This window comes from Dendrobium catenatum, unplaced genomic scaffold (assembly GCF_001605985.2).
Source record: "Dendrobium catenatum unplaced genomic scaffold, ASM160598v2 fragScaff_scaffold_743, whole genome shotgun sequence".
NCBI lineage: Eukaryota > Viridiplantae > Streptophyta > Magnoliopsida > Asparagales > Orchidaceae > Dendrobium > Dendrobium catenatum.
The window spans coordinates 5,373,249-5,381,166 of NW_021319205.1; the positions used below are offsets into that span (position 1 = coordinate 5,373,249).

The 7,918-nt window shown below is 32.1% G+C and overlaps 1 protein-coding gene across 1 annotated transcript in view; it reads right to left on the bottom strand.

Annotated features, from left to right (window-relative positions):
• The window catches only part of LOC110114087 (protein VACUOLELESS1), a 165,347-nt gene that overhangs the window by 131,309 nt on the left and 26,120 nt on the right, over window positions 1-7,918 (bottom strand). The window lies entirely within an intron of this gene.

Sequence of the window (7,918 nt, forward strand, 5' to 3'; positions counted from 1 at the left end):
GGAGAAAAAGGATTCATGTAGCCGACCCCACGTAGTGGAATAATGGCTTGTTGTTGTTGTTGTTGTTGGGCTCATTTTATACCTCTTGTTATTTTTATGAGCTAGCTCCCTTTCAAAACTTTAAAGACTCTTAGTTATGAGAATATATTCTAGATATAAGAGAATAAAAAACTCACTCTCTAATATAAAGAAGAATAAACCATAAATAAAAATCATATTCATATAATAACTATAATAACCTGATCAAGAAAATTTGAAAGTGATTTAATAACTTTAAATATTATTCATATAAGATAGATTATTGTAAAAATATAGAAAAGATCTCAATTTCAAAGTCCAACTTTTAATTTGAAATAAATTTTTTCTTCAAAGAGAAAATTACACCACCAAAGGAGTTAGGGAAAGAGAATTAATAAATGGTGTTTCTTCCTTTAACTGATTTAGGGAGGTTAATCATTATTTACAAATTTTCAAAATCAAAAGTAAATTAAAAATGTCATTCCAATAGTGACCATAAAAAATAACATAAAAATGAAAAATAGAAAATAGAAGCACATAAATAGAAATAAATATGCAAACAAAAACAAAAAAAAAGATCAGAAAATAGAAAGTAATAATTTCAACTAGTAATATCTATGACACCTAATTTGGTCCTTAAGATGTTAAAAGTTTTAAAGGCCAGTGGTTTAATAAAGATGTCAGCCAGTTGGTTTTTAGTTGCTACATTGTATAGCTCAATGTTTTCTTTAGTAATATGGTCCCAAATAAAGTGTTGTCTTATGTCAATGTGTTTGATCCTAGAGTATTGGATTGGGTTCATTGAAATGCAGATGGCACTAGTGTTATCATAGGTAAACCTAAAGCAATAATTTGTTACTTTAACTAGAGGACTTGGGCCACACAACTTTCTAAGACATTGTACTAAGCTTCAGTGGTAGACAAAGCAACTAAGTTCTATTTTCTACTAGACCAGGAGACTAAGGACTATCATATAAATTGACATATTTTAGAGGTGCTCTTTCTATCCACCTTACACCCTGCAAAGTTTGAATCATAATATCCTATAATCTCAAAAGAATTGATATACCTTGGATATCAAATTTCTAAGTTTTAGGGTCCTAATAGATATATAAGGATTCTTTTAACTATAATCAGGTGGGACTCATTTGGATCATCTTGAAATCTGGCACAAAGATAAGCACTAAATATTATATCAGGCCTGCTAGTTGTCAAGTAAAGGAGTCATCCAATTATTCCTTTGTATTTCTTTTAATCAATTGATTTTCCATTTGAGTCATTATCTAATTAAACATTGGAGCTCATGGGAGTATTTATTGTCTTGGCTTTATCAATCTCATATTTTTTAGGATGTCTTTAATATATTTTGATTGATTAAGAAAAGTTCCATATCCATTTACCTTATACTAAATCCCAAAAAGTAAGACAATTTTTCTATCATACTCATCTTAAATTCCATACTCATTATTTTAGAAAAGCATCACAAAAATTTTTATCAAAATATCCAAAAAGTATATCATCAACATAGATCTGGACAATGAGTAATTTATCTCTTACTCTTCTTAGAAAAAGGTTGGTGTCTATGCTCCCCTTAATAAACTCCCTTTCTAATATGAATGTGCTAAGCCTCTCATAACATATCCTGGATGCTTTTTTTAATCCATACAAAGCCTTTTTTAATTTAAAAACATAATTTGGAAATTAAGAATTCTTAAAGCCTGGGAGTTGCTCTACAAACACATGTTCTTTTATTACCCCATTTAAAAAGGTTCTCTTGACATCCATTTGAAAAAGCTTAAATTTCTTATAACAAGTAAAGGCTAGTAGCACTCTAACAGCTTATAATCTAGGTACAAGGGCAAAAGCCTCGTTAAAATCAATTCCTTCTATTTGGTTATACCTCTTAGCCACCAATCTTATCTTATTCCTCACTACTACTCTAGAATCATTCATTTTATTCTTAAAACCCCATTTTGTTCTAACCACACTCTAGTCCTTAGGTTTTTCTATTAGCTCCCAGACATCATTCCTAATAAATTGGTTTAGTTTCTCTTATATGGTTAGGATCTAGAATTCATCAGAAAGGGCTTTATTAATATTGGTAGGTTTAGTCATTGAAATAAAGACATAGTGATTTATTTCTTTTCTAGGTTCATGCCTAGTTCTAACACCTTCAGAATGATCTCCTAAGATCAATTATTTAGGACGACTCAAAGAATATCACCATTCTCTATGAAAAGTGTTTTAGGGTTCTACCATTTCCTCTATATTTGTAGTTTCTACTCCTTGGGTATCTCACCTACTTCATTTTCTTCCTCAACCCTAAACTTCTCAGAATCAGATTAATCAAATACTATATGAGTAGTCTCCTCCACCACCAATATCCTCTTATTAAACACTCTATAAGATTTCCCTACACTTAAATAGCCTAAGAACACTTCATCAAATTTTGCTAAATTTTCTTAAGAGTGATTTCCCATTATTTAGAATGAAAATCTTACATCCAAATATATAGAGGTGAGAAAGGTTGGCTGTCTTACCTTTACTTAATGGTGCCTTATTCAGTTTGTATCTAACATTCACCCTATTTAATACATATCATGATGTGTTCATCGCTTCTGCCCAAAAGTATTTTGGAAGTGAATACTTAGTAAGCATGGCTCTAGCGGCTTCTACTAAGGTCATATTCTTCCTTTTAGCTACCTCATTCTACTGAGGGGTCATAAGAGCTGAGAAGTTATGACTAATCCCTTGCTCCTCACAGTAAGTTTCAAATCTCTCATTTTTAAATTCTCCACCATGGTCACTATGGATGGTCAATATATCAAAACCTAGCTTTTTCAAAATCCAAGTGGAGAATATTTTAAATTCATCGAATGACTCACTTTTATATGACAAAAATCTAATTCAAATGAACCTAGAGTAGTCATCAACTATTACAAACCTAAAGACCTTTCCCCCTAAGCCTGTAGTACTAATGGGTCAAAAAAAATCAATGTGAAAAACTTCTAAAGGTTTAGAGGTGCTAATGACCTTAATAGAATGAAAAGAAGATTTGACTTATTTATCTAATTGATAGACATCACACAGGTGGTTCTTAGTAAATTCAAAACTTGGGGATCCCTCTTATTAAGTCTTTTTGGGTTATGTTTTTACGTATTTTTATGCTAGCATGACATAACCTCCTATGCCACAACCAAGACTCATCAACAATAATTTTTAGGCAAAGGGTGTTATCTAAATTAACAGAATTTAAATTTAGCATGTAAACAATATTCAATCTTTTTCCATGCAGCACAATTTTTCCATTCAGGCTTTTGATACAGCTAGTAGTTATAAATTTAATTATGTAGCCCTTGTCACACAGTTGGCTTATGCTTAGCAGATTATGTTTTAAGACATCAACAAGTAAAATATTTTCAATGAAAAAGTTTTTGGAGTTTTCGATTATACTTGCGCCCACCACTTGCTTGGTGGTATTGTCTCCAAAAGTGACATTGCCTCCAACCCTGGCCTCCAACGAAATAAATTGATTAGCATCTCCAGTCATATAACGTACACATCTGTTATCCATGTACCATATTCTCTCCTGAGGTCTTGTGTAAGAGCACTCCTACAAAATCATCAAATGTTTGATTTGGTAATCCAAATAGGTTTGGGTCCCTTCTTATGAAAAGAAGAATGTAATGTATGCATGCTATGCTATGAGTTTTGAACTTTAGGTCTCCACACCCAATGTGTACTATGGTGAATGGTGCAAGTGTAGGAGATATCTCCTAACGTGCCATAAAAAAAACATCTAACACAAGGATAAGGGTTTACTAGTCTACTAGGGTTATAGTGTATTTTCTTATATTTGAATGATGCATGCTGATCTGAGGGATTGTAAAACTCAAGCATTGTGGGTGATTTTTTATTTTCTTTGAAATAAATTAATTTAACGGGTGATTTTTTATTTTCTTTGAAATAAATTAATTTAACTTCTAAAAACTTATTTACATTTTCAAGAATTAAAAATTTTATTTTCAAAGCATACTCCTTACTATCTAAATCAGTTCAAGAGTATTTAAGTCCTAATATCCATTTTCTAGCTTAACATATAAACTTTTCAAGGAATCATACTTATTTGTTAAATCAAGATGTTTTGCATACAATGAGTTAAATTCATCCAAAAAAGTCAGATGATTGATATCAAGTGTGGAATGATCTTTAATCAAAACTTTATGCTCTTTTTGTAAGTTTAGAAATTCCAGTTTCATACTAACATGTGATTTTTTAAGATTTCTATAAGATGAATGAATTTTCTCAGAAACTTCAAGAAATTGATCTTATGTTAATTCACATACCTCTTCTTGGTTAGAGTGACCAAGATGATCATCCGACATCAAACACAAGTTTGTTATCTCCTCTTCATCTTAAGTTTCATAGTTGTTAGATGTAAAAAAAAAAAAAAAAAAAAAAAAAAGTTGTTAGATGTAGAATTTTCCTAGAAAGCTTTTCGGGTTCTTAGCTTGCCCTTCTTAAACTCGGGTTTCTCCTCACCTTTCTCCTTGCTTGGGTGAGCCTTAAGTGTAGGAAAATCAAATTTTATATGTCTCGGGTTTCTATATTCAAAGCAAATCACATCAGAAGAATCTTTAGAATTTTTGCTATTCTTATATTTGTTCCATTTCTGATGGTGCTTTTGCATTTTTCCCAAAAAGCTTTTGAATTGCCTTATAATTAAGGTAATATCATCATTCTTAGAACATGAAGTATTAGCGTCAGAATCATCAACTTTTAAGGCTATAATTTTATCCTTCTTTTTCTTCCTTCCATCAAGTTGTCTTTGATTCACTCCTTACTCGTAAGCAATGAGTAATCCAAATAGGTTATCTATAGAATAAACATTCAAGTCCTTGGATTCAGTTATAAAGGTAATCTTATCATCAAAGGAAGAAGGAAAACATCTTAAAATTTTATTTTCTTTCTCATAGTTTGTTAGCTCTCTTCCTAAGGCATATAGGGATATGACTATTTGTGTAAACCTAATATACATTTCAAATATTGACTCACTAGGTTTCATGTAAAAAAGTTTGAAGTCATGAAGTAAAATATTTAACCTAAATTCCTTAACTTCACTTGCGCCTTCATAAGTAATACATAATCTATCCTAATTTTCCTTACCAAATGCATATGTTGAAATACACATGTAATCTACGGATTTTAATGCACAGAAAAAATAGTTTAAATATTTTGCATAAAGTTATGCTAGATCTCTATCATCAAAAGTCCATTAAAAAAAGGAAGTTTATTTTTTATGCCATTAACTTCACGTGTTGGTGTAGAATAACCATCTTTTACAAGTATCCACATGCGATAATTTATAGATTGCAGAAAGGTGGGCATGCAAGTTTTCCAAAAATTAAATGGTATATTATCAAATAAGGGTGCTCGAGTAATGAAATACCCTTTCGTCGTGTTTTGGTTACCAAAGTTAGCCATTGATCTTTAATTCTAAGTTTTCTAAAACTTGATATTTTGAATCCTGCTCTAAGACCACTTAAAAGTTTGTTAGGGTTATTAAGCCCTTATAAACTAGCCCTAGGCTAACCAAGAGGGGGGGTGGGGTGAATTAGTGTTTTAAAAAATTCAACTTAAACAATAAGGAAAATTATTTTGACATTTTAAATATTTTAAAACAAACTACTTTTATCCCAAGGCGAAAGCAGAATAATTTCATAGAAACACAATTATGATATTTCAACCACACAAATAATCAAGACTAAATAATGCAAAAATTAAGTGCATAAATAAAAATAAAAAAGAACACACCAGATTTTTATAGTGTTTCGGGCAAATACATCCACTCCCCGGAGCCTCCCCTCCAGGTATTGCACTAAAATTATAGTATCTCTCCTTTTGCTCCCATAGTAAGGAGGGGAAACCCTTATAAAATCTTTTCACCAACCCCGATGCGGTAGAAAAATCAAGACTCATTTTGCTTCCTTCTAAAGTAGGCAGATATCCCTAACTTTTTTTCTTCCTCCTGAAGAAGGTAGAAAACCCCAACTCCTTCTGCTTCCTCCTGAAGTAGTCAAAGGACCTTGATCTAGTGCTGATGAAGATCTCTCTAGAGCATCCAAGGAGCCAAGGAAAATGATTGGAGAAGATAACTTAAATCATTGTTTGGAGCAACCTTTGTGAACACCTCACAAACTCCCCCTCAATTTCTCTCTCTCTCTCTCTCTCTCTCTCTCTCTCTCTCTCTCCCCCCCCCCCCAAAGCTCTCCTTCTCCTTCTCTAAGCTCTCTTAGGTCATAACAACATCAAAGATTCAATCATCAATAATTAAGAGAGCCTAAAATAGAAGGCCTTAAAAAATGCCCTAATTTTCAACTTATCATCAAAGATCATCCAAGATGATCGATAGATTATCCTGTACGATTAGTTTAAATCAACCCTTCTAGCCAGGATGATCTAGGTTTCCTATATGATTAAAACACAAAGTTTATTCTGATCGTCTAAGATGATGTGGACATCTTCCTATACAATTTGTTCAAAATTAGACAATTTCATCCAGCAGATAGTTTGGGACATCCAAGAGATAAATCAGAACGATATGTAAATATAACTTATCATTTAAGACAATGCTGAGATTGTCATGTACGATTAGTTCAAAATCAGATATTATCGTCCAGCATATAGTTCGAGACGTCCAGGAGATTTAGGAGAAAACTAAGGTTTTTCTTGCAGATTGTCCAATATGATTCTATGATCATCCTGGATGATATGATCGATCAATCTAACCTTAATTACTCCCATAATCACCTGATCAATTTAGGCATGATTGGTATGAATCGTCCAAGACGATCAGGATTATCCTATACGATTAGTGCAAATTCGAGACTTTTAAAATCTTGTCTAAATGAGTTTGACGGCAGGTTTTTATGATTTAAGCATATCGTACAGGATGATAAGAGTATCGTCCTGGATAATTTGTTTAATCATGTTTACATGACCTAGATGCCCTAATTAAGGTTGTGAGTTGAACAAATCATCTAGTACGATCCAAAATAGTCATGTACAATTTGGTCAAAAAAAAATAATTTTCTCTATCTCCCTCTACTCAGTCCCATGAGTGTGTGTATAAGGTTACTTAGCTTCAAGATCCACCATATTACAATTGACTCAAGAAAAGGTAGAACATGCATTTAAATTAAAATTACAGACTTGACTCAGTCATAGTCTATCCGATCTTGAGCTGGCTTGAGAGTGAGCTTATGGACCTGAAATGTTAGTATTTAATAGAGAAAACATATATGCAATGAACTTTAATTATTAGGAGATAGCATTGCAAATAAAAATAATAATATTTGTTATCGTCGAAATCACAAGACTTGAGCCCAGATATGCAACAAAGTCTACTTAGGAAAGCTTAGGACATTTCATTGTCATTAATCCAAAATACTTTTTCTATTGGCATATTCAGTTTTCATATGCAATTATCATTCTAGATAGATTACAACCTTGTTTTCGTTGCGTAGGATATTTTTTGTAGCTTGAAGTAGACAGTACTAGAACTATTGTGTGAAACAGAACACTTTCTCATGGGATCGACACTCTTAACATTTTTATTACTTGATCGACACGTGTACTTGTTTTTTTGTGGACATTTATATTTGGCTAAACATAAACATAGGGCAACTAAAACAAGACAACCAACACGCCCACATAAGTTTGTTGAAATTAGAGTTTGGATGGTCCTACATTTAATTTTGAAAGTTGTCAACTGAAACATCTCTCAAGATTCGTGCTCGATCAAAATAATTTTTGGTGATGCAATGTTAACTAATTGAATGATGGTTGATTTGAAGTTTAATCAAATGTGCAATTCACATCGTATTATATGATCATAGGA